At 34.8% G+C, this 27,957-nt stretch overlaps 1 pseudogene; it reads right to left on the reverse strand.

The window, feature by feature from the left end:
- Positions 1–5,250: 5,250 nt before the first annotated feature.
- LOC118977468 (T-complex protein 1 subunit zeta-like) lies at positions 5,251–25,237 on the reverse strand (annotated as a pseudogene).
- Between the last annotated feature and the right edge of the window lie 2,720 nt (positions 25,238–27,957).

Genomic DNA, 27,957 nt, shown 5'->3' on the forward strand with positions numbered 1-27,957 from the left:
CAGTTGTGGAATCAATTCTCTGTGGATAATGAGGAAAAATAGGTTTTGAGGGAGTCAAAAGTTAGACATGGCTCTCTAAACCACTGCATTGTTCAAGGGTCACTGTATGTGCATATACATGTGTATATATGTATACAAGAAGTTACTAAAAGAACTCCAGGATTTATTATTAAAAATTGTGTATTTATTCTTACATGTTTAAACCTCAATCCCCTTCAGAGTACTCTCCATTTGGATGTAATACACGTGTGGAGATTTTTTTTCATCTCTTAAGACAGTTTTTGAATGCAACACTTTTGATGTCATCTTTAGTGTTTCTGCCATTTTTTTGGTTTCACCTCTTCCACATCAGCAAAACATTTCCCTGTAAGGACATGTTTCTCCAAGGAAACAAACCAAAAAAATGTCACACTGGGTAAGATTCGGTGAATAGGGAGGGTGGAGCACAGGGGAAATGCCATTTTTGGTCAAAAAATTGTTGAAGACTCAGTGTGAGCAGGTGAGCTTGTAAATCTCCCCCAATAAAATGGGCAACCACAATGAAAGAGTCTTCAGAAAAATTCTCTGAAGCCAAATGAAGCCTCTCACAACACCAGCTGGCACACTGATACAGATGTGTTCCTAGAGCACTCACCTAGCAGGGGAAGCCTGCACTACAAGGGGCCCGCCCTCCAGAAGATAATTCCTTTTTTTTGGTCACTTCTTATATTTATGTGTATATATGTATATATAAAATATGTGAGTATAGTTCTCCATTTCCTCACTAAAGCTGATTGATTTTTCTGAATATTTTAGAAGAACATAAGGAATACCTTTCATAATTCATTTAAGTATTAACATTTAAGTATTTAACATTTAAGTATTATATTAGCTTATAGAATGATCGCAAGTACCCTACTAATGTTTCAAGTCTTTTCCATTGTCCTCACTCACTACATAAATCAGGTCCCAGGCAAGATACACACTGTGCATTGAAACTGGGTACTGTGCAGTGTATTTATTCACAGAAGAGATTAAGATCTACAAAGAATACTGTGTTACTCTAGGGGATAATGATAACAAAAAGTTTTCACAACATATAGACAAGTAAGATACCTTTAAGGGGGGAATTGTCTGACATAAACTATGACTGTTAAAAGGAAAGAGCAAAATGACAACAACAACAGAAAAAAAATAAAACAAGCATACAAACTAGTTAAACAACAAAATTTGAACTTCCAGAAAGATAAACAGGAAAATACGGACTTCTAATTGAGTCTTCTTCCTCTCCTCCATAACCCCCATCTTCTGGGAGTTCCTCTGATTAGTCAAAAGAAACAAGAACCTGGAGGGCAAAACAGCCCGTTGATGTAGTTCAAACAGTCCACATCCTGACAGATCTGGGGACAAAAGGAGAGGATCCGGTGCATCAGCACAAGTTTGTGCTATTATGGAAACACTTATTGTGAATAGCATAGTTTCATACAAGGTAAAAGTTCTAGCCTGTCCTTAAAAGTAAACTTTGTAATAAAGCATGCATCATACTTTTTCACGTTGTGCCAATGAATAGAGCCAGCATATTTATTTCACATCTTCATTCTTTTCTGTTTTACACAACTTATATATATAACCAATATTCTCTTAAGTTTATGACATAAAAGAGTCATATTCATTTGCAAGCTAATATGGTTAGAATTGAAAAATGAAACTCTTCATAATAACAGTACACCAAAAACAGTTCAAGATTTCTCATTTTACTTTGGAGACATTAACTGAAGGGTATGAACATGTTTTGATTTTTGTTTTGCTACTAAATCAGTACAAAAAATCTTAAGCTCTCTCAACAATAGATAAAATAACTAAATATACAGTGAAAAAAATACTTTTGAATTTATTGTTACACAGCGAATAAAGATAAGAACAAAGTATTTTATGGCATGTAGTATGTATATTCTTTGTGTTGTGTATCATATAATTTCCACTTAGAGTAATCTGCACTCCACCAGCAATTAAGAAAGGATTCAGAAAGATTACATTTAGAATTTAAAAGTGGATGACAAAAGAATGACAAAAAATCTATGTTAAAACATAGATTTGGAAGATTGTACTTTCTTAATGTATTATCAGCCCTAACAATTAGTACATTTATTATATATTATAGTTACAGTTATTTCCTATTCTGCTACTTTTAAAATGTTTTATTTTAGTTTCTTTAATATTTGCATATGTAAATTTGATTTGGGCCCTACAAGTGGGGACAATTTGTGCTCTGGTAAGCACTCCAAGTTCGTAGGTAAATATTTGATATAGTAAAAAAAAATCCCAAAACTCTGATGAAAATTGCTAATTTAGGAGTTGAGACATAAAAAGAGGTGATGCTCTCTATGCACATAGAATGTAGAGGATATCTAACAATACCTACGTAAAGAAGAAAAGACAGATAAGTGTCTCATAGAAAATGATGTTGTCCTGTCTTAAATTGCTGCTTTACTGATAAGACAAAAAATTTCCCTCCATTACTGTGTCTTTGTCACTAATGGAGGTTAGTCAGAGACTAATTTTAATGTGAGGTTAGCTGCTACTATACACTGCATTTCATTCAACAAAGCACTTTCTGCCTCTTCCATATTCCTAAGTAGTTTTTTTATCTGAAGGATAAATATAAACATCATGGATTATAATTGAGAAGTAGAAGTATAGGCTATTTATTTATCTAGCGAGCCAATTTCAATAGCATCATGTCATGAATAATTGTTACATTATATAAAAGAGTTGAAAAAAGAATTATCCAAGGATAAAAAATACTCAACTGTCACTTCATTTTTGTACTTGAAATACACAAATGTTCAATGTCATTTTTTATTAACAGCATCATGCATTCTCTGTTGATGTTTGTGTGTATGGATAAAGTACACTAGTCATAGAATTTATGAACACTTCGATTTTCTTTGAAATTTTTAAGATGCAAAAAAAGGCAACTTACCTTTTTACCTTTTGTAATTCGTTGCAGATTTTTATATGTTCATTAGCTTCACAGAGAAGTATCTTGACATAAATTTTTTGTAACATTTTTATGCAATTTGCCTACATAACCAAAGGGTAGAAAATACATTTTTCCTACATAAAGAAAACTTTAAAACAATATATTTTTGATATACACAGAGATAGATTAAGTTAATTTATTTTCATTAGTAAGACGAAAGTAAACTAGATTGAGTTTTTAGCCAAAAGCCAAAACCAACAGCAGTGACGTTGTTACAGAAACCTGCCTGTGCTGTTCTGGAACAGCTGAGGGCTTTGATTGCCCACTGCCAAGAAGCATGACTCCCAGTGTGAGAGTCTGGTAAAAAAGGAAAGGGGTCGCTTATTTACAGGTTAGACACATTCAGACCAGTGGTGATTTCTGCTGTTAAGTCCCACTCTCTTCAAAACACCCCAAACACATAGTCCTGCCTCCCTCTGCCAACCCAGAACAGTTTCAGAATACGCCAGTCAGAGGTACTGTCTTTCAGAAAAGCAGACGTCCACTGACCAGCATTCCCCATCATAGTTCAGCATTCCAAACATCTCCCACTAATCTGTGCGTGGTTAGGCAGGTCTCCACAACTCCCAGCACTACCAGCTCAGCCACAGTGTTTTCCAGGTAGGTTTCCCAGTGGGTCTCCTTTTGTTCTCCAGCTCTTAATCCCAAAATGCATGTCCAAACTGTAGGGCACCTCCTTGCACCCCAGACCTCATGGCTGAATCCCTGTACTTCATGGCACCATCCTCATAGCTGCCACTTACTACTGACTCCATGGCCAGTGGGGCAGCCCTTCTACACCCCTTCAAATCCATGGCCACTTTCCTTTTGTTAATACATATTCAGAGTATATATTTTAATTCTCTTTCAACTCAATTCAACGACACTATTTTTATTTCAGACAGTTAGTGTTTGTTTATAATCATCCTTACATGTGCTCTTCTTATAATGCACTCTATTTCTTTCTATATCAATGTTTCCATCTGATGTCATTCATGTTCTGCTTGAGAATGACTCTTTAATACCGTATTTAGTGATGTTACGCTAATGATAAAGTATCTGTTTTTGTTATTCTAAAATTTCTTTCAGCTTCAATTTTGGATAATATTTTTGTGCATATGCAGTTCTGAGTTGGAAATTTGTTGGACACAGAATTCTAAATTAAAAATTGTATTATCGGGGTGACACTAGTTAATAGAATTATATGTTCCAAGCATATAATTTAATACATCATCCATATATTTTGTTGTGTGTTCACCATCCAAAGTCAAGTCTCTTTGTCACCATTTACGCCCCCTTTATCCTCTGCTACCTCCCAGTCTCCCTTTCCTTTTCGTAATCACCACACTGTTTAATTATTTTTTCAGCACATTGAGTATATCATTCTTTTGTCCTCTGCCTTCCATTGTTTCTGTTGAGAATTCTATTTTCAGTCATGTTGTTCTTTTGACTTGGGTTTTTCTTTTCCTGTGACTACTTTTATGATATTTCCTTAGTTTTAGGCTTTCAATTGTTTTACTATGCAGTGCCTGAGCATGGTTTTCTTCTTGTGATTTTTAGAAATTGAATATGTAGGTGGATGCCGTCTATCAATGTTGTCATTTTCCCTGACTTACCTTTTCAAGCATGACCTTTTCTGTTTCATTCTCTTTCTTTTCTCCTGGGATGTTTTACACATTTTTAAGACTTCTCACGATATTTTATGTTTCTGTTACAGCATTTGCTTTATTTTCCATCCTACTATCCCCTTGTATTTATTTTGGATATTATTTTTTCCTGATCTATCTCTAATTCTAACTTTCTTTTAAGCTCCATTTAATCTTTTATGCTCTATCATTTTTAATATCAATCACTATATTTTCAGTTATCAAATTTTCATTTGTTTATTTTTTTTTTACTTTGCCGTACTCTAATGATATTTTTGGTTTTGTTTTGCCTTTCAGGGAATAGTTAAGAAGGAAGATGACATGCTTTTCTAACATGTATTTTTTATCGCTGAAGCTAAAGCAAACATCGTGTTCAATGGGTGGAAACAGCCTGCTTTATGTGCATACACTGAGTACGAGAAAAATAAATACTGTCATTATAATTTCAGACTTCAGAGTTTAAATAGGTGCTAGTGTTCTTTCCTTTCTTTAAGAAAAGAAAGGAAAATTCCTTTAAAAATCATTTGAAGCTTGGACAAAAATACTATAGTTACTTTTTAAAGAATCATTCTGTAAAATCATGTGATACAAGGGAAGCTTCAGTTAAACCCATAAGAGCAGACATTCCAGGAGAATGTTGGTTGCAGTCACAGTGCATGAATGAGAAAGCTTTTTCTTTACACAATAGTTATCCTGTATGCCTACTTCTGCTGCTACCCTTGGCTCACCTGTGTTCAAGTCCATACCCACAGGTCAACCTGATTCCCAAAGGTCTGCTTAAACTTCAGTGTCTCCTGAAAATCAAAACTGGAATTCCGAGCAAGAACCTCAGAATAATGAGTACTGTATCAGCAAGTACTTAAACTCCAAGTTGGGCCCTGCCCTTTACATCGGGCTGGGGTTGTACTTAATCAGGGCTTGTGCCATTGCCACTTCCACTGCACCAGTACCTGGAACTACACAATGGCCACCAATAGCATTTTTAATGGCCCTCAAGCTGTCTCTTATTACATCTTTGATTTGAGTGAGTGCATGCTTAATGGTACTTTGACCGATAATGTTTTAGAGCAAAGATTGTTACATTTTCCAATAAAGATTAACTTGTCTTCTCGCAATGTATACACAGAGACAAGTCTTGCATATCCCAAACAATCAGGACTGAGGTCATTAAAATAATTTAGAGCTACCCTACCACAAGCACCTGTCAGTTTTTCCATTTAGTTCTCCTTTCAGTTCTGTACAGAGCTATTATATCCTTTTTTGTGAAAACATGTAAGGAAAACGGGCCAATTCCCTTTTGATTAATAACAACAAATTCTCTATCAGAGTCACTATAGTCTTTCTTTTTTAGTTTTTTAGTTTCTTTTTCTTATAGTTTTTCTTTTTCTGTTCTATTATTTTTTAAAACTCTATCTTCAGTGATGTTTGTTTCAGTTTTTACTAGTTTCTCTCATTCTTTCTACTCCTGAACTCTGAGGGTAAACAGCTAGAACCTGCCCTGACTAGGTGGGTAGATTGGTTGCATTGTCATGTTGTGCAACAAAAAAAGGTGGTGGGTTTGATCCCTGGTTGGGGCACACATGAGGGAACTGATCTAGCTGAACACACATGTTCCTCTCTCTAGCTTTTCCTTCTTCTCTCTCTAAACAACAATAAAATATCCCCATGTGAGGATTTAAAATGCCGTAATTCACTGCTGTGAATGCAGGGATCTGCTACTTTGTTTTTCCTATCAGGCTGCTGTGCCCCATGGTCCAAAACAATATCTTTGATTAAGATCATATTGGTTTCAGATTTATGTTTTATCTCCATGATCTCAACCATGAAGAAGTCAGTGGGTTCATCTTGTTTTTTAATGGCCAAATGGAGTCAATTAGAGCCCCTATTACAGCCTCAGCAAATTCAGCATGAACTTCAGTACAAAGAGATGTTCTGAACACATATGTGAGTGTTTCTCTGTCCATCTCTTTGCTCACTTTGACTTGTTCCAAAAACTGAAGTGCCTTTTACTTTGCAGCTTCAGATCTTTCTGTTACTATTCTGAGATGAAGACCTTCAGAAATGTAGAGAATCCACCTGTTTCAGCAGTTCTCCAATGGTTAGACATTGGAGGTGGTACTATCCTCTGTTATGTCACCTGGGCTGCTGCTACTTTGGCTAGTAAGGAGCCTGTTAGGTATAGAATTTGCATTTCATGAAGCAGCACATGGCTGTCTGTAGTAAGCTTCATGTCTCCACACCAGAAACAAGCATCTTCATGGTGCCCAGAGGCTCCAAGTTGGTCCTATGGGTGTCCTGCAGTCCCTGGCCCTGCTGATGTTGAACAATGCTGTCTGGTCTCAGGCCACCCTGACCTTGGGGTTCAGGATCTTCATGGCCAATATAGCTGAGTCAGCAGAAAAGAAGGAAGAGACTCAACAGCTTGTAGAATGCCCAAAGCCAGCTCAGCATGCCTGGAGGTGCTATTTGGTTCTTCTGGAAAAGTTGGGCACCTGAAATTCTTAATGAAACCTTTTAATTTCTTCAATATATGCAGTATAGACACTTTATAGTCTATGGCTGAAATCTTCATTGTCTATATGAATGTGGTTTCTTTATATTTTCTCATTTGTGCCATGATTTATAGTCACATAGCTTAATTTATTTTGATTGAAAGTTTTAAATAGCCCTGGCTGGCGTAGCTCAGTGGATTGAGCACCCGCCTGCGAACCAGAGGATTGTGGATCAATTCCCAGTCAGGGCACATGTCTGGTTTGCAGGCCAGTTCCCTACAGGCCAATTCCCAGCAGGGGACGCTCAAAAGGCAACCATACATTGATGTTTCTCTCCCTCTCTCCTTCCCCTCTAAAGATAAATAAATAAATAAAATCTTTTTTAAAAAAAGAAAGAAAGTTTTAAATAAAAAATATTAAGGCTTTTGAGATTCACTATTATCTTCCTCTGAAAATGGCTGAGACTAGTCACTAGAAATATCAGATCACCTTAATCCAGTAAAAGACTAGTGTAAATTGAAACTGGATTTTTATGTTTGGGAGGAATGGTTTATTTCTCATTTAAACTTACTGCTAGGATTTAGTACATCAGTTTTTTTTAATTGAATGCTTGTTCAAGTACAGTTTTCTGTCTTGTATTCCCAGCCCTGCCCCCACCCAGTGCTCCCCACCTCCCTCCCATTTCTGCCCCCCACCTTAGTTATTGTCCATGTGTCCTTTATACTTGTTCATGGGAGTCCATCCCCTTTTCCCCTGTGATTCTCTCCACTCTCCCCTCTGGTCCCTGTCAGCCTGTTCTGTACTTCAGTGTCTTTGGTCATATTTTGCTTGCTTGTTTGTTTTGTTGTTTAGATCCCTGTTAAAGGTGAGATCATATGGTATTTGTCTTTCACTGCCTGGCTTATTTCGCTCAGCATAATGCTTTCCAGTGCTATCCATGGTGTTGCAAAGGGTAGGAGCTCCTTCTTCCTTTCTGCAGCATAGCATTCCATTGTGTAAATGTACCATAGCTTTTTGATTCAGTCATTGACTGATGGGCATCTAGGTTGCTTCCAACTCTTGGCTATCATGAATTGAGCTGCTATGAACATCGGGGTGCATAGCTTCTTTTGGATTGGTGCTTCAGGGTTCTTAGGATATACTCCTAGTAGTGGAATTGCTGGGTCAAAAGGCACATTCATTTTTAGTTTTCTTAGAAAACTCCATACTGTTTTCCATAATGGTTGTACCAGTCTGCAATCCCACCAACAGTGAACTAGCGTCCCCTTTTCCCCACAACCTCTCCAACATTTGTTGTTTGTTGTTTTGTTTATGATGGCCATTCTGACCAGTGTAAAGTGGTATCTCATTGTGGTTTTAATTTGCATCTCTCTGATAGCTAGCGATATCGAGCATCTTTTCATTTGTCTCTGGGTCCTCTGTATGTCTTCCTTGGAGAAGTGTCTGTTCAAGTCCTTTGCCCATTTTTTAATTGGGTTCCTCGTCTTTTTTGAGTGGAGTTGTGTGAGTTCTTTGTATATTTTGGATTTAGTACATCAGTTTCCAAGGCAAAGCTGCTGGAATGAATAAGGCTTTGTTCAATTCTTCCCATCTACTTGATGCCTTGTGTTCTTTTCAAAATTATTTTCAGTTTATTAACCTGCTAGGCATAGGCAAATGTCTGCTGGGGAAAAGCAGTACTAAATCCTGGGTACACATATTTGCATCTTGACTCTCAAGAGCTTTGCGTCACAATTTCTCATTGCCTTGGACGATGCATATTATCCCCACACATATAAACATATACCATATATATGCACACACACATATACATATGTGCATACATATATGTGTGTACACACATACACATATGTATGTGTATATGTGTGTACACACAGATAAATATATAATATAAATGTATTCTATTTGTTTTTAAGGAATCACTGTTGTAAACCACCAGCTGTCTACTACAAATTTACAGAAAGTGAACTCATTATATTTTGACACATACTAAATGTAACATCTTTCAGTATTTAATTTTTTCATAAATGACTAGTGTCAATTAAGTTCTTGAGCCTCCCTAGTAAAGCATAATTTTACCTACTTCCATTTCTTCCTCACTTTTCCTCTAACACTACCAATCAAGCACACTTGATCAAGATTTTTAAATTGTATATATTACATGATTTTGTAGATTGATAATAAATGTGGTGGGTTTTGGTGACTTGGATCAATAGAAGAGAGCTCCCTCTGCAGGATTCGCCTCATTCAGAAGTGTTCTCTTGCTTCTGTTGGAAGCGAGCCTACCCTGTATGACCCAATTCTATCTCCTGCTCTCAATCGTCCAGGAGTTCTTCATGATTTCTGGTTCCCTGAGGACACCACTTCCTGTTTTGCAGACGAACCATGGAATAAACATAAAAAATATAACCCCCTCTGCCCCTGGCTGTGAAGGATGGCTCAAACTTATAAGCATCATGAACCAGAACATTCACGATGTTTAAGTTAAGGCAGGGTTTTTTATTTGTTTATGTTTTTGTTTCCATCAATATTCATTCAGAACCTAGAGAAGAAGCATTCCATTGTACTCATTGCTTTACATATGAAATGTATTTTTGACCAAAGAGCAGGCTCATTTTAAACATGGAATTATTTTCACCCATTGAATGGAAGAATTTGTTATTGTGTAATTGTGAAATACAAGTGGATTTTTTTTAACATTGAGTGGATGGGTTTATCTGAAATATTTTGTTTTTCATTTGTTGTATAACATACTCCATTTTTTTCACTCACTTAGCTATGTATCTCCATATAAATATTGTTTAGATGTAAGCTTTGATAAATGCTTTAGGGACTGGCTCTAACAATCTGTTAAAATCTTAATGAAACAATCCTGAGATTTACAAATACATCGTACTACCAATAAATAAAGTAACATATCGTACTACCAATAAATCTATGTCTTCCTAGCAAAGACATAGATTTATTTACTGCTGGTATGATGCGTTACTTTTTTACACACTTAGAACAGAAATTAATATCTTACAAGTTTTCTATGAAATTTTGATAACTTTAGTTATGATATTATCTTCTAAACACAACTTGAACTAGCTAAGGTTTTAAAAACACATGAAGATAATCTCAAAGAAAATAAAATGTAAAACTCCCACAATGAGAATTCCAACTTCTGCTGGAAGACTACAGTGTACATGTGATGAACACAAATTATAAAAACAACTTTTTAATCAATTTGAGTGTTGCTATAGAAAAGAAAAATAGATACACTCATATATAAAGTAATGTCTTGGCTCTTGTTGATTATGGCAAACATGTTGCCATTTAGCAGAAGACATGTTTTTAATAAAAAGACTTATTTATTTGCAGGTAAATAGGTACATAACTGTTCATCATAACATTTTGACTGCATTTCAGAATCTGTACATTTTGGCCTTTGATATTGCTTTTTTGTATAGGTGATTACAAGCACAATTTTTTTAAAAAAACATCTTATCATTTACATACCATTCATTATTTTATATATTTGTGTAATTCATTTTCTGTGAGTAATTTCTAACTCTGCTTCTGCAATAATTATTTTCAAGAGATTAGTTTTTTTGACACTGTATTTGCAAAGATTGGCAGTTAAGAGCAGTATGTTTCAAGTTACTCAAGTTAAATAGTCAATCATGTACATATGAGATGTCAGTTTTATTATTTTTACCTCTTATAATTACATAATTTATTAGAAGGCACATCAAAATACCTTTTAACTAAAATACAACAAACATTCTATGAAGAAACATCTAGTACAGTAGTAATTTTTCTTCTATTTTTTTAAATTAAAGAAACAATTTGCTACATAAAATCAATATTGTTGAATTGCTATTAAATCATCTAGGCTATAAAAATGGAAGCAGTTTTTACTAAATACATTATATTGACATATACTTATATTAGTGCTGTATATGATATATTGTCTTTGTACAATATTTCCAGATATGTTTTCTGAAAGAACAAGGGCAAGCGCAACTGCGACTTCTGCAGTCCACTCTCAAGCTTGACAGAGGCTCAGAACACGGGTCTTTGGACACGTACAAGCAGACAGACTCGGCAACACCACTGCCGACAGTGTGCTGGGCTCACCTTAAAGAATTAATTGAAAGTGACACCACATTAAAGATGTGTCAATTACTTTCCTTTAGTAGGTATCGTGAGAGGGAAAAGCATCTACTAGCTCTCCAGCCCTAAAGACTGTGTCAGTGGGTTAATGAGATGTAAATCCAGCCGCCAATTCAAAGAGGCAACATTATTTCTCCTCATTTTATTCAATTTTCAAACTAAGTAGTCTCAATACAGATTATTTTTCCCAAATGTACTTTCAAATTATGCTAAAAATGAATCTTCTGGTTTTCAGTAAATAGTTACTAATTTCACTAATGACATGTGTTTTTTATTTTTTTGTCTTGCTTCATAATTTCATGTTAATGCTATTTTTTAGGCAAATGATTATTTCAATGACTACTCTATGTACATGTAAGCTACCAGAAGCTAAGAAATGTCAGACCGTTATGTCTACTTTTAGACTGGTGGATTTAGGGAAAAATTATATATATGGCATTACATATATAATTCCAGAAAATAAAAGTATGTTATCTGAACGTTAAATTTGGGACAATATTCACTCAGCACCTTCAGTACTTCCTATAATTATTTGTTTAGTAATAGATGTTTCTAAGCTGCTGGCTTCTTTACATAACACTCAGAACCACCCTTGAATCATTATTGTAATATCCAGACGTCTATGTGCTTTTTCAGACATGTATGAATATCATTGAGCTTATAAAACTCCTGACCAAATGTTCATTTTTTTACCAAGAAGGCTATTCATATGGTAAGTCCATTAAACCCGAACAATAATTTCAACAGGTACAGCACTCCAGCTATAGCTCACTTTATTCAGCTGTATTTCTCCGTGATTTGAACTTACTTTTAAAATTTATTTTAACTCTCCAAATTCTTTTATTCAATAGAACTGAAACATGTGATGGCATCCTAATACACAAACTCAAGTGTGCTATAGGCAAGATTCATGGAAACCTTGTCTCTCCAGCAGCTGTGGGTGCTGTTGCAGAATGGACTTGCTTCTTCTGTGTCCAGACTGCAGTAGCAAGTTCAAGCTTCTTTGGAAACCAGTGCTGCAGGGGCCTGAGCAATCCTTCTTGAACTTTTGTGCCAGCACCAAGGAGAGTCTCCGGCATCACTCCAGTCATTTCTACTCTCACACCCACACAATGCCTGAGAAAGGTGGAACAGGTGAAACTTGGAGAGCCTTGGTAGGTCTACTAGTCTTAACATTTCTAAATCATTATTTGAGTGGATGTGGCTACTGTGGTTTCTTGATTATTCTTCACACATGCTATCTATCATGAGAATTTGGACTTAACTTTTGTTAGCAAGTACATTGTAGTATTGAAAAAACAAAGAGTGACTTTATTAAAATTCTTTCTTGGTCTAGCAAGTTTATAAATTTAAATCCTGTAATTTGTTTTTTTTTTAATTATTTACTTATTTTAGAGAGAGGGGAAGGGAAGGAGAAAGAGAGGGAGAGAAACATCAGTGTGTGGTTGCCTCTCACATGGTCCCCACTGGGGACCTGGCCTATAACCCAGGCATGTGCCCTGACTGGGAATCGAACCAACAACCCTTTGGTTCACAGCCCATGCTCAATCCACTGAGCCACACCAGCCAGGGAAAATCATGTCATTTGTGTTTCATTAATAGTGTACATATAAATAAGTTGTAAATGTAATCTGATGCACCGGCTATACCTGTGCATTTTAGGTAATTATAAGAAATATGTGAGCATCCACGTGATAGGATGAATTGAAGGAAGACACACAAAAAACTTTTCTGTTTTACATCATAGTGCTTTTTTCTACCTTTGTGGCATTTTGAGGCTAGTGGAAAAAACATTTTGAAATTAAAGAAATAATTGAATTAAATAAATTAAATAATTTAATACAATGGTGTCTACAGTACATCATATATGAATGCACAACACAGGGGATTCTGGTTGATTCGCAGAACATGCTGGCGTCAAACTATGGAAACACGGCTGCACCTATTATTTTGCCTGGCAGATTCATGTATACTTCTATGATTTTTTTTAGCTTTCATATCTTGGGAATCTTGCATAAACATAATCAGAAATTATATGTTTATGAGGTGGCTAGTTTAGACTCTGGGCACCAGCATAAACAGGCACAATTCTTTGATCACATAGGTTCTACAAAAATGTTATAAAAATACAATCAGTTGGCAAACAGGATAAACTAGAGTAGATAAAGATTTCTTAAAAAAACTTTTCTGTGTATTTGTGTGTGTGTGTGAACTCGAAATAAGGCAATATGTGGAATCTTTGAATCCGTAGTACAGTGATGTATTTACAATTGCCACATACCTTACTTACAACTTCATAGCCTCAGGGGTTTGGAGTGGAGAGGAGAGAAGGAAGATAATACCTCCCCAATGATGTATTCAGGGCGGTCTTCAGGGCAGTCCCTATCAAAGTCATTACCACCATTTTCTAAAAATTATACTCAAGTCTTTAGGATATATGAGACATTTCTATTTAATATAAGTTTTTATGATCTTGGAGTTTTCTATACCTTTTTAATTAGGGAGGATTCATCTTTATGATAAATATAAAGAATATTTTGGTGAAGGCAGTCAACTTTCCAAGGCATTAACTTTTTCATGAAACAACCAAACGTTTGAATTCTTCTCATGCCACGTGTCTGCTTCCTATTTTTATGGCAGTTTTTTAAAAGAGTTTTTTTAACTGCTGTTTTTCTTCTTTTATATCCTGGAGGGAAGGAGAAAACAAGCTTGTATTTTTTTTTTAGTTGGGAAAGAGAAAAGTATTCCCCCTAACAAATATATTGACAGTCAAGAGGTCCAGAGAAGATCAGTAAGCCAGAACCGTGAAAGACATAAATAAGACATTCTCTGGCCCAAGGGATGTAAGCAGATAGACGCAGTACACGCTCCATGCTCAGTTTTAGTTTCCTGGGGGTGACGTTTCTTAAAGAGACTGACAGGATTTTTTTCATTTGTTCTTTTATTATCAGTTAGCGGTATACATGCAGCTTCCTCCACTGTATTAGGTCTGATTGTGAAAACAGCAGTAATGATATGATTAGCTGGGGAAATTATTAACAAGAAAAGGGAAATTATAAGAATCGTTGATGCATTGTTTCTGTCTTTTGTAAAAGAATATGTTCTCACAAATTAACAGCCAACAAAGATGTGGATACATGGTGACCAGTATTTATTTGATTTCTTTAATAAAAACTAATAAACAATCAAAAACGCAGAAAGGGCAAATGACCTCAGGGACAACTTAAAAGAGGCCATCTTATTGCTAACCTCTTATTACCACTCATATTTTATTAATATGATTGTTATAATATTTTCTGAAATATTTGGGAATGAGGCATTATTAGTGGAAAATTAGGGCAGGAAAACTCCTATAATTCACTTTTAAAATAGGCTGGTACACAGAGAAAAACATATTCTTAATGAGATTATATACTGAGCAATAAAAAAGTGTTGACTCTTGGGAAGAAATGTACATTTCATCAGGAAATGAACGAGCTTCTTCAGAGTTATAACCAAAAAGAGATTTATTGTCTTTAAAAACAACTAGCATTATTTGTAGAATTTTTATTTATTATTTTATATCTATATCTATATAGTTACTGGGTAGAAATATCAATGATCAGCAAAATTCTGAATGAATTCTTAGATTTTATCTTACAGAAAAATTAAGCAACAAATGAAAATTTGTTTTTAAACTGAGCTATAGTTAAAGTCTGACAAAAGAAAATTAAGGTCAGATTTATGGTAATTTCTCCACTAACATCTTTTCATAGTTTCTGCATACAAATGCATGCGTATCTTTGTAAACATTTAAAAATGTATTAAATCTGTACATTTATGACATTTAAATGCCATCAGAAATAAAATGTAATACAAAGTTTTCTCCTAAAAGAACAATCAGAAGACTGTAACTTTGGAGAAAACTATAAAAAAATAAAAATAAAAAATTATATTTTATGAAACAAAACAAGGGATCATTTTTCTAATAAAACCTGCAACATAGAAAAATTAAACTTTAGGGAAGAACTCAAATCAGTGCCATAAAAAGGAGGTGTATAGAGGCATATATGATAAAAATTTTGAGGACTTTATGTTTTTACACCTAGTATATTTAGATTTATGTGTTTTCCATTATTTTGAGTTTTTAACTCAGTTTTATCTGTTTGTATTACAACAGCATACCTTGTCATTAAATCGTTTTACAAAGTATCCTGATAGATGAATGCAATTTCATTCAAAAGAAACCATAGTGTACTAATATTTAATATATTTCCCAGTGTCTCAATGATTTTGTTTAATCCACTTCATATGTTCCTCATATATCCTCAAAGAGTGTGTTGTTTGTTGTGGTGATGAAATTCAGTAGCTAAACGTTTTTATAGACAGATTTAGAGCTGTCTTTTAAAAGGAAAGAGAGGAAGAGGGAAATACAAGGAGAAATAGGAAAGAGACGCGGAGCTGTCACTGGGGTAGCAAAATTTCTTACTGCAGCAGTTGATGTAGTCGCAGAACAGACTTTAAAGAGAATGCCGATTTGCATACCTACTTCACTTTATGTGCTTTGTGCATATCATCTCACTGAATCTTCTCAAGAATCTAATGATACAGGCACAGTGGTTACCTACTATTTGTGGCTGAAGAAGCTAAAACTCAGAGTCTTTGGAACCAAGGTTATCTGAGTCCTTTAAGTTTTTTCTAGCAAGTTACTCAACTAAGCCTGTATTCAAGGAATGGCAGAAACAAGTGGGAGAGTTAGTGATTCCTGTGCAAGTTTCCATTTGGGACAGCTGGTTTATACTGACATCATAAATCCTGGGATGGAAGTAATTTTGAGAGGTCACCTAATCCATTCACCCTGCTTTCAACTTTCCTGACAGATGAGGAGCAACCTTAATTCTCTACCCCTTCAGAAGAAAGTGCAGCTTCCTTCTGTCCCTTATTCCCGGATTTAACAACCCCTAGTGCAGGAAATCTCATCTTTTTTTCCCTCCATAACATAAATCCTACTCAATGCTGTTTAAGCTTGTTGCCTTTTGCTCTGCTTTTTTGAGAACACATAGTGATGTTTAAATAACAGAATTTTCTATATACTTAAAGATGAATACTGAAAATGTCTCTTTTTCTAACTATAACTCACGTGTCTTTAACTTATATTAAAATATTTATTTTTCAACCTTAGATGTCTTGTATATTCTTCTTAGTGTTAGGAGTTAATTTCCTTTTTAAAAAATATATTAATGGACTCAGTTCAGAGAGTTCTAGAGATGGTTTGACCTTGGTTTTGCTGGCTTTTCTAGACTTAGGTTTAAATCTATTTTTAAAAATTTCACAGCTGCCCGGTGGTATTGACTGACAATGTCAAAACCCTGTGAACATCTTCTTTGTGGTTCTCATCTGATCACTTGCTTTATCTTGTAGATTTTTCAAAGACTTAATCAAATGTTAGTACAGATAGAGCCACTGGTGGGAAGGAAGTTCTCCAATTCACACACCCTTCTAGCTGGACACGCAGAGGCTAAGGATGTCTTTTGAAAGCCTGCTTACCATTTCGTTTTTATCTCCAGCTCTCTTTGTAGTCCCATTTGATTCATTTTGTGCAACTAATAGAGCTTCGCCTTTATTCAGTGTTTCCATCTTGAGTTTAAATGGGATTAATGCAGTGAAAAGTTCTTTTTAAATGATTAAGTTAATAATCTGGAAACTATGGACTTCCAAATAAGGCCCCCCAAAGCTCTTTATTTCATTTTCAGGACTACATTTTGTCTTTAGGTTTTTGTCTATCTAATATAATGTTCTTATGATTAATAATTTTAAATATGATGTATCTTCTTTGTGCTTTACTTTGAAGACAGTGGAGACTATCTTCTCAATTGATTCAACAGCTGTGGCTCATTCTAGAGGTCACATCGCAAGTTAGCATTTGTCATCAATCATGGTTTTAACTAAAACTCAGGTTATAGTTGAATAAACTTTCTTCTCTGCAGTTAATTTTCAAACATTTTTACCCTTGTCTTTTTCTTCTCAAAATATGTTAAAATAATAACATGGTTTATTATATATTTATGTATATTACATTTCCTGGTACTACTTAGTATTAGCATTTAGCAAAAACAAAAGATAAGCATTACAATTTGAATGTTTCCCCTGTAGCAAGCTGTACATTTGAATGTATATATAGTGTCATTGTAGTGTACAAAATATCCTGAGTGTTTACATGCAAGTTCACTTCCTAATTCTGTATTTGAAAGTAAGCTATGACAATCTTTACCTTTCTACTATTTCCTATTTTTTTAAAAACTGCCTTTTACCCATTTAAAAATACAAATAAATGTAATACTTTTTAGATATGCAAAAATCAATGACATTTTTTAAAAGTATTTATAATAATAAAAATAGCCTATGGAAAGTTGACTGAGGGTAGTATTTTTACTCTATGAAATATAAGAAAGCATATTATAAATCCATGCCATAAAAGAAACCTAAATGATCTGTCATACCCACTTATGAGATTACCACTGACTTTCAGAAAACTGGAATATTCAACAGGCAGTGTTTAAGCACCTCAGAGATATTGCAGATTTGGTTCTAGACTGCAATAATCAAAGGACTGTTGCAATAAAGCAAGTTACATGAATATTTTTTATTTCCTAGTGTGCATAAAATTTATGTTTACACTATGCACAATCTATTATGTATGTCATAGCCTTATGTCTAAAAAAATAAACCTACCTTAATTCATACTTTATTTCTAAAAGAAACGTCAACAATTATCTGAGCCTTCAGTGAGCCATAATCTTTTTGCTGGTGAGGGTCTTGTCTCAAAGTGGGTGGCTGCAGACTGATCGAGTTGGTGGTTGCCGAAAGCGGAGGTGGCTGCAGTCACTGCTTAAAAGAAAGCAGCAATGAAGTTTGCCACCTCAATTCACTGTTCCTTTCATAAATAATTTCTATGTAGCATGTCACACTGTTTGATAGCATTTTACTCATAGAAGTTCTTAAAAAATGGAAGTCAATCCTTTCAAAATCTGCTGTTTTTTTTAAAGATTTTATTTATTTACTTTTTTAAAGAGAGGGGAAGGGAAGGACAAAGAGAGGGAGAGACACATCAATGTGCAGATGCCTCTCATGTGCCTTCTACCAAGGACCTGGCCTGCAACCCAGGCATGTGCCCTGACTGGGAATCGAACAAGCAGCTCTTTGGTACGCAGGCTTTTGCTCAATCCACCGAGCTATTCTAGCCAGGGCCTGCCGCTTTTTTATCAACTAAGATTATGTAATATTCTGAATTCTTTGTTATCATTTCAACAATCTTCACAGCGATTTTTCCAGGAGTAGATTCTGTCTCAAGAAACCATTTTATTTGCTAATCCATTCAAAATAATTATTTATTAATTAAAGTTTGTCATGAGATCGGTGCATTTGAGTCACTATGTTCAGGATCCACTTAAACTTCTAATTCTCTTGCAATTTCCACCACATCTGCAGTTCAGTTACTTCCTCCACCAAAGTCCTGAACCCCTCAAAGTCATCCATGAGGGTTAGAATCAATTTCTTTCAAACTCTTGTTGATGTTGATATTTTGACCTCCTCCCATGAATCATAAGTGTTCTCAACAACATAGAATGGTGAATCTTTTCCAGAAGATTTTCAATTTACTTTACTCAGATCCATCAGAAGAATCACTATCTATAACAGCTATAGCCTTATGAAATGTATTTTTTACATAAGACTTTAAATTCAAAATTATTTTTTCTTTTTTAAATGATTTTATTCATTTATCTTTAGAGGGGAAGGGAAGGAAAGAGGGAGAGAAATATCAATGTATGGTTGCCTCTCGTGCATTCCCTGCTGGGAATTGTCCTGCAACCCAGGCATGTGCCCTGACTGGGAGTTGAACTGCAATCGTGTGGTTCGTAGGCCCGCACTCAATCCACTGAGCTACACCAGCCAGGACTTCAAAGTTATTTCTTGACCTGTGGACTGCAGAATGGATGTTGTATTACCAGCCACAAAACAACATTAATCTTATACATCTTCGTTAGTGCCTTTGGATGACCAGGTACATTGTCAACAAGCAGTGATATGTTGAAAAAAATACTTTTTTTCCCCTGAGCATTAGTTTTAAATAGTAGGTTTAAAATATTCAATAAAGCACCCTGGCTGGTGTAGCTCAGTGGATTGAGCGTGGGCTTGTGAACCAGAGGATTGTGGCTTAATTCCCAGTCAGGGGACATGCCTGGATTGCAGACCAGTTCCCAGCAGGGGACACACGAGAGGCAACTATACATTGATATCTCTCTCTCTCTCTCTCTCCTTCTCTTCCCCTCTAAAGATAAATAAATTAAAAAGGTAAAAATATAAAACAAAATATTCAATAAAGCATGTTGTAAACAGATGTGTCATCAGCCAGGCTTTGTTGTTTCACTTAAGAACATGGGAAGAGTAGACTTAGCTTAATTCTTATGGGTCCTAGAGTTTTTGACATGATGAATGAACATTGGCTTCAAATTATAGATATCAGTTGCATTAGACCCTAACAAGAAAGTCAGACTGTGCCTTGAAGTTTTTTTTTTTTAGTTTTTTATTTATTTATCCTTAGAAGGGAAGGGAAGGAGAGAGGGAAAGAAATATCAGTGTATGGTTGCTTTTCGTGCGTCCCCTGCTGGGAACCGGCCTGCAACCCAGGCATGTGCCCTGACTGGGAATCAAACCACGATCTTTTGGTTCACAGGCCCGCGCTCAGTGTGCTGAGCTCCACCAGCCAGGGCTACCCTTGAAGTTTTGAAGACAACCATTGACTTCTCTTCTCTACCTGTGAAAGTCCTAGATAGTGTCATCTTCCAATGCAAGGCTGTTTTGTCTACATTGAAAATCGGTTGTTTAGTGTAGCCACCTTCATTAATTATCTTAGCTAGATCTTCTGGATAACTTGCTGCCGCTTCTACATCAGCACTTACTGATTTGCCTTGCAATTTTATCTTATGGAGATGGCTTATTTTCTTAAACCTCATGGACCAAATTCTGATAGGTGCAAGCTTTCTTTGGTAGGTTCCTAACCTCTCTCAGAGTTCTGAGAATTAGAGTTAGAATCTTACTCTGCATTCGGCTGTGGCTAAAGGGAATGCTGTGGCTAGTTTGATTTTTAATCCACACCACTGAAACTTTCTTCGTATCAGCAACAAGACTGTTTCACATTCTTGGCATTTGTGTATGCAGTGGAGTAGCACATTCGATATTCTATCTTGTCTTTCAAGATGCTTTTGTCATTAAGCTTTATCATTTCTAGCTTTTTATTTGGGGTGAGAGATGTGCAACTCTCCCATTTACTTGAACACTTAGAGGACATTGTGGGGTTAAGTGGCCTAATTTCCTATTTTTGTGTCTGAGGAAACAGGGAGGCCTGAGTAGAGAGGCAGAGACAGGGGCCATCTGTTCAGTGGAGTAGTCAAAACACATACAACAGTTATTAAATTTGCTGACTTAAATAGGTATGCTTCACTGCCCCCTCAAATTACAATGGTAGCATTAAAGATCACTGATCACAGATCAACACAATACATATATTAACAATGAACACATTGGAAAAATGGCAAGAATTATCAAAATGTGACAGGGACACCAAGTGAGCCGACGTTGTTTAAAAAAGTGGTGGCAGCAGACTTGCAGGATGCAGCGTTGCCACAGACCTTCACTTTGTAAAAAACACAGTATTTGTGACGCACAATAAAGTGAACCACAATCAAACTAAGTATGCTTGTATATGTTTACACTTGGATTAACTCTACAAATGTGTAAATTTTAAAATCACATTTCGTCAAATATTGGAGAAGCAGTAATAATTACACACACATCAGAAGGTTTAAACCACTTAAAACCACTGTTTAAGATGTGTGTAGTCTAAAATTTTAAATACTTTATAAAGTTAAAATAAATCCACGTTAATGACTTAACTCGTTAGTCTTCAATTGCATGAAATTTAATTTTTTTAATTACATAAATCCAGTTCATTGTTCTATTCTATCTGGGATGCTAAGACAAGATAGTGCAGACTGAGTAATTTATAAACAACAGAAATTTATTTCTTACAGTTCTGGAGGCTAGAGTTGAAGTTCAGGGTTCCAGAGTGACCAGGTTCCTGTGAAAGCACCCTTTGGGGGTGAAGAATGCTGACTTTATGCTGACATTGTAGAAAGGGTGAGGGAGTTCTCTTTTATAAAGGTGTTAATCTTATTTTTAGGGCTCTACCCTCAAGACCTAATCATCTCCCAAAGGTGTTCAACATATGAATTTTGGAAATAACACAAATGTTCAGACTACAGCATTCATGTACAAAATTGCAAATATGTATTTAGAAACAAGACTGCAATCAAACAAAACATATCTTACGGAAAGTTTTATATTTCCAAAGAAAGTTAAGAGCAACAGCTCTATCAATAACATGTTAATTTGTTTAAAAATATATAGAAAATTACCTAATATCTCTTTCTTTCAAACTTTTGCTGCAGGTTTAGATCAACAAAAAATTATTTTATTTTATTTTTTTCAGTTCAGTGATAGTTCGCCCATTTTATAAATCCTACCATAAAGTAAGATAATTTTAAAAAATGAAAAAGTACTTAAGTATTATAAAATATTCTTTACTTTATATTCTAATAATAAATCTGTATAGGAAAATTTAACAATTTAGAATTTACATTGTGGATATGACTTAAATTTCTATTGTGACTAGAGTTTATTCTGATGATATATTTGAATTAGATCAGACGATTCAGAATAGTCAATCATGTGGCTTATCAATGATTTCCTTAAAAACATTTAAAATAGCAATGCTCTTTTGAATTGACCCAGCAAATCCAGAATATTTTTTCTTTTGTCTGATGGAACTCAGGCTATACGATTTTTATGTAAGGATTGGAAGAATTTCCTCTACTCATGTGACATTACCTGTACATACAAAAAACTTCCTAGTTCCAGGTATTTTAATTATTCTTAAGGGGTTCAATTTCTCATACAATTTTTATGTCTAATTCCCTTTGTCTTTCTCTACAAATTATTAAAGTCACTTTCTCTTTTGAAGATTTGTTGAATACGTTTCACCATGTTTCAATCATCTTTAGGTCAAATTTGTTGATATTGGCTAATTACAGTGAGAGATAAATTGTAAATTGAATGGCATTGAGTCATCTCAGTATTCAAAGTGAAGATGATAAAACAATTAATTATAGATCTGGTGACACCTACATTAAAACCCATGTAAAAGGAAATAGTAAGACCGCAAAGAGTCAGTACTGATGGATGAATGCATGGTAAAGCAAAATAAATGGGAGATCAGCAAGATCCATTTCCAAATTAAAGCTTTCATTTTATCCATTTGACACTTAGCTGTTGCCATATCAGGTAATGGTCCACAGAAGGAGAAAAATGTGATTATGACATTTCTTAATGAATCAACACAAATATTATTTTCACTGCATATCACCTTGTATAATTCAGTGACTGGCATAGGGAGAATTGATTCTAATACACATTTTATACTTGAAAAACAGAAATAATGAAAGATTTATACCAGAAAAGACAAAATAGTGAGTTTTCCTCAACAATTGAAATAAATGTTGCTATTCTTAATTAGTTCAGAAAAAAAATGTAAGGGTAAGAAGCAAGCAAACGAGAGAAGTAATTGACTAATTCTAAGCTGTAATACAGGAAATTAACATCATTGGGACAGAATAGAAAGTTCTCTATGCATTGTGCCTTATTTTCTGTTCAAAAGTGAAAGTAATATTGTAGAGTTTAACTTTACCTTTCAACCAACAACATAGGTTCTGAAACACGTATGTAGACCCAAACCATTTTGACTTGGGACTAAAAGGTATAGATCAACTTTTAAGCTAGATGTTGCTAATTTTAATTATGCTTAGAATGAACCATGTATGAAGTATTTCAGAAGTATCTTGGTCTCAGAACTGAAGTAAGTTCAACTTTTCTTGAAATTTAAACTCTCACGACCCTATATTTATCATTTGTACTGTAACTTGATATTTATACTGAACACAGATTTCTGTTTCCATGAATATAGAAAAAATATAAAACAAGCAAGAAGAGTGGAATGTAAATTAATACTTTGGCAAAAATATAACCTGTTAACTATTCTTCATTCCTACCCAAACCCCAGGGTAATAGTACTTCAATATTTCAAACATTAAGTAAATCTTCTACAGCAAAACCATACTTTCGAAACCAACATATGTCTAGTTATGATTTGTTATTCCCACATAAATGCAAAACGTAAGTACTTCCCATTGCTATGGTTTTCCCACAAGCATGCTTTCTCTTGTCTGTGGACATAAAATATGAAACAGGCTCTCCTCACAAATGAGACCAACTAAACACAGTCTCCAGGGCTTGGAAGTGTCGCAAGCCCACAACCTATCCCACAACCACACACAAGCAGGCAAGTTTTTCTCCCAATGGATGCTTCAAATCACTGCTTTTTCCCCATCATTTTATTCTTTTTACCTTAAAGAATAAGAGTAAAATTTCCTTGTAATGAGTGAGCATTTAAACATTTTTCCTCTTTTTTAGATATTCTTAGATTATATTAATAAATGAATACATTTCACAAATGCTTGGAGATCCCAAATTGTTACTTAAACTTCATTTAAGATAAGTCCTGTCTCCTATAATTTTGTTGGTATAGTAAGATTTATTAATAACTACTGACAGAATAGCTTGCACATTAACAACTTATGCAATGTAATTTAATTGAAACTTCTCAGTCACCATAGCACTAGTAAAAATAATATTTTTTTCTAACATCATTATGACGTGGTTCTGTTATACAGTAAACATTTAATTAGAATCCATTCCCACTGAATCTCAATGTCTCTGGTGATACTGATTCTCTGCTAGACTATGCTGAGTGTGGTAACTGGGCCTTTTTTCTGAAACCTCAGTGACCTGGCACGAAATCTGTAATGGCTCAGGAGACTCTGAACAAGTCATTTCATTCCTATGTATCTACTCTATGGAAAATATCACACCCTTACCTCAAAAAAATCTAACTTTTAGACAGACAGCAACTGTTGCCCACATAATATTGTTTGCATATAAATCAAAGAGTTTAATCAAATATGTTTGGTACATGAAAAAGAATTGAGGTGCTCTGATTAAGCAAAGAAGTGGGGATGCATAGGCACCACCCATGTAATTTTTGCATAATCTATTATATAGAGTAGATCGAGTTAGTCAGATGCATTCTATCTATGTACTTTCCATTAATATTCTTCACTTGAGACACAGAAATACTAATAAAGATACATTTAATACCTTCCAACTATGTGTGGTATACACTAGGAGGAGTTTTTCTCTTGCTAAGTTTGGGGGTTTCACTTGATGGGTGGATTTTTTTTCCCATTATTGCGATGGGAATTTCCACTTCAGTGTATTATTTGGGAGAAATCAACATAAGTTTTTCTAAAGAATATCTTCAATTTTCAAACTTCCTACATAAAAAAGAACAAAGGAAAAAACACGTGGAATAAAGTCTTGCAATCATTCTTAGAAATACTGTAATGTAAAAATTAATGAAATTGATAATCATTTTTATACATTTCAAATGGTTATATGAATTTTTGTCACATTCTAATATGATGTATATGCAACATATTTTTCCCTGTGCACTTCTGTGTGTTAACGTAATTGTAAGCATTAAGGGAGTCTTGGTGATACTTTACCTCTGTTACTTTATTTCCGTGGTAGTGCTTTGCTCTCAAACCTCTTCTCTGCAGGGGACAAGGAGGTTAACAGGAGCACCAAGTTGGACATCACATCAGAGACTGATTACTGCCTTTTCTCTGAAGCATTAAGGCACTGTTTGCTTGATTGGCAAAGTAGGCCTGTGTCACCGTGTCTGTGCTTGCTGTTCGGTTTTTCTTCCGTTTTATGTGATTAAGTTCCATTATGAGGATTTTCAGGTCACCCACAGTTAAATGTTATTCCAGCTGATGGGCACTTTGATCAGCTTGTCTCACAACTTTTCTTTGAAAATTGCATGTTCTCTTTCAAAAGATTTCTCAGGAAAAATGGTTTTAAATTAAGGTATCAAAGAAAAAATAATGCACAGGGGCCAATTAATATACCCGCTGACATGGCTTGTGCTCCCTCTCCTTTCTTTCATCCTGACCCGCACAGTTAATTTAGAGGACAAGTATTTAATATGTGACTAAGGGGAAGAAAGAGAAATCCACTAATCTATGACTATCCCTGCACTGGCCTTAGAAATTATTTTTATCATGATTCAATGGAATGAGAAAAACCCACAACTTACTGTACTTTTGCTATTGTTGAAACATGTGAACTGTATTCTGTAATCTGTTAACTAACGCAAGATGTGCACTTGGCATTGATTTAGCTGTGAAAATTATGAATAGGGACCACAAAACAAAATATCCTTATGTGAACCTATTACGTTCACATAAGGATACGTTAAAGAGAAAAGTTTCTTATGGTTTGATGTACAAATGTGTTTCATTTATACTGCAGACTTACATTATTAGATGGCATTTGTATTTTTTAAATTTTTTATTTAAAACATGCTTATAATAAAGTATATAATAAACTCATAATAAAGTTTATAATTCACTCTACAAAGGTAGAAACTTCACTTTTACCCTTACCGTAACCAACCCTGTTAACATGCTGTCATTTTACTGATAATGATTTTTATTGTATGGAGAGATTTTATTTTTTCACTGCTTTTTGCAAATGTCTGATATTATTTATTTCTCTTAGAGGCTTGTGCATGCACGTGGTCTTCATAGTTATAATTACATGCTTTCTCACTCTTTACTCTTTTAATACATCACCATAGTTACACTTTACATAGTATCTCGTTATCATACACTCCACACATTGATGTTCTTTCAGTGAGTTGAAGATATAGTCCCAAGTTAAAACACACTTATAATGAATTCCACACCTGCATAGCTGAAAAGCATTTCCTGTGTCAGGGTCTCCAGGGCTTTGCAGGTCTTGAGATTATAATGCAGCAATTAAAGCAAGGTTTGTAGCAGCATTCTCGTTATCTGAACAGAACTCCATCTTCAGAACGTGATAGAAAATGTTTAATTCTAGACATTTAAGTATACTGTCTGGAACATTTGCACTAATAAAGGGAAAACTATACAGTGGGTCATGTTACTTTCAAAGAGATTAAAGAGTGTATAATGACAGAGATACTTGGAAGGCTGCCTTATTACAAGAAAAGAAGGTGGGAGACTCATACAAAGAGCTTTCAAATGACTGTGCAGCGTTAAGCTGGCCCATGAGAAGAGAGATTAACTGATGGAACTGACGGCATCGGGCTGCTGCAAAACTATCCATGCTATTTCCTAATCCTAGCAGCATTCATCAATGTCAAATCATAAGGTATAATATCCTCAGGGAGACAAGGGAATTACAACTATTAAAATGAAGATGTTGGGGAAAACCTCTATTAACACTCGATTTTGATACTATTCCTGTATGGGAAAAAATGATGTTTTTTAAAGCATTACTTTCTAAACTCCTGCGTTGCAGACATAGAGGTTGACAATACTTCTCATTTTTATAGCTAAGATGTTATGGATCTCACTATGTGATTGCAACTTCACAAGTCTAGTGCCTCACTGGATAAAACTGGCACTTTACAGTATTTATCCAAGGACCTACAATTAAATCAGCTTAATGATAAAAGCAAATAATCATGTAACACCTTAGAGTGTTCTCGTTCTAGATATCTGACTGGTGCCCCATAGTAAGTCACTCAGTAGTTAAGTCAGGGAGTCTTGTATCCATTTCTTATTGCTCAGGAGCTGGGACTTTTATCTACTAAGTGCCTTCCTTAATACTATCAGTGTTATGAATGCAGGTCTCAAATATAAGCATTTTCATTTCCAGTTCTAAACTTTTCCATTTATATGATGCTGCAACTTAAGTAACTCTTGAATGATATTACTTACAACCATTTAATGCCAGGCACATTTGATAAATTGTATTTTTTAAGGCTGTATTCATGTGCAGCTGAGTGTGAAAGGTCACTCTAATTTGTGTGTTCTGCTTGCTGTGGCTAACATTTATTCTTTATGCAAAGTAGTAGGTAGGCTTCGACGATAAAGACATGCCATCAAAATTAATTTCTAATGAGTATTAAGCTAAAAGTCAATCACGGGGCTTTTGATTTAAAATAGACTAGTCCCCAAATCCAATCCTTGTTATCCTCTAAAAGACCTATGAGTGCCTAAGAAATCTATGACTATTCACAGCATAAAAAGAGTATCCATATTAATATAAGAAACACTAGCTTTCAGAGTATTAAATAGTACTAGTGACAGAAAGAATAATTTCATAATCATAAAAGTTTCAATTCACCAAGAAAACATATCAATTTTAATGCATATACACCCAATAACAGAGCTTCAAAACTCATGAGGAAAAATCTGACAGAAAAAGGAAAAACAGAGAAACTAAAATAATAGTTGGAGACTTGAAAACTACTCTTTCGGAAAGTGGACAATAAAATCAATACTCCTGTGGAAGAATTAGCTAACATTATCTATGTAGACCAACTTGGTGTTTTGTTGTTGTTGTTGTTTGTTTTTTTAAAGATTTTATTTATTTATTTTAGAGAGATGGGGAAGGG

This window comes from Sturnira hondurensis, unplaced genomic scaffold, assembly GCF_014824575.4.
Source record: "Sturnira hondurensis isolate 20B ecotype Veracruz unplaced genomic scaffold, ASM1482457v3 Scaffold0021354, whole genome shotgun sequence".
Classification (NCBI taxonomy): Eukaryota; Metazoa; Chordata; class Mammalia; order Chiroptera; family Phyllostomidae; genus Sturnira; species Sturnira hondurensis.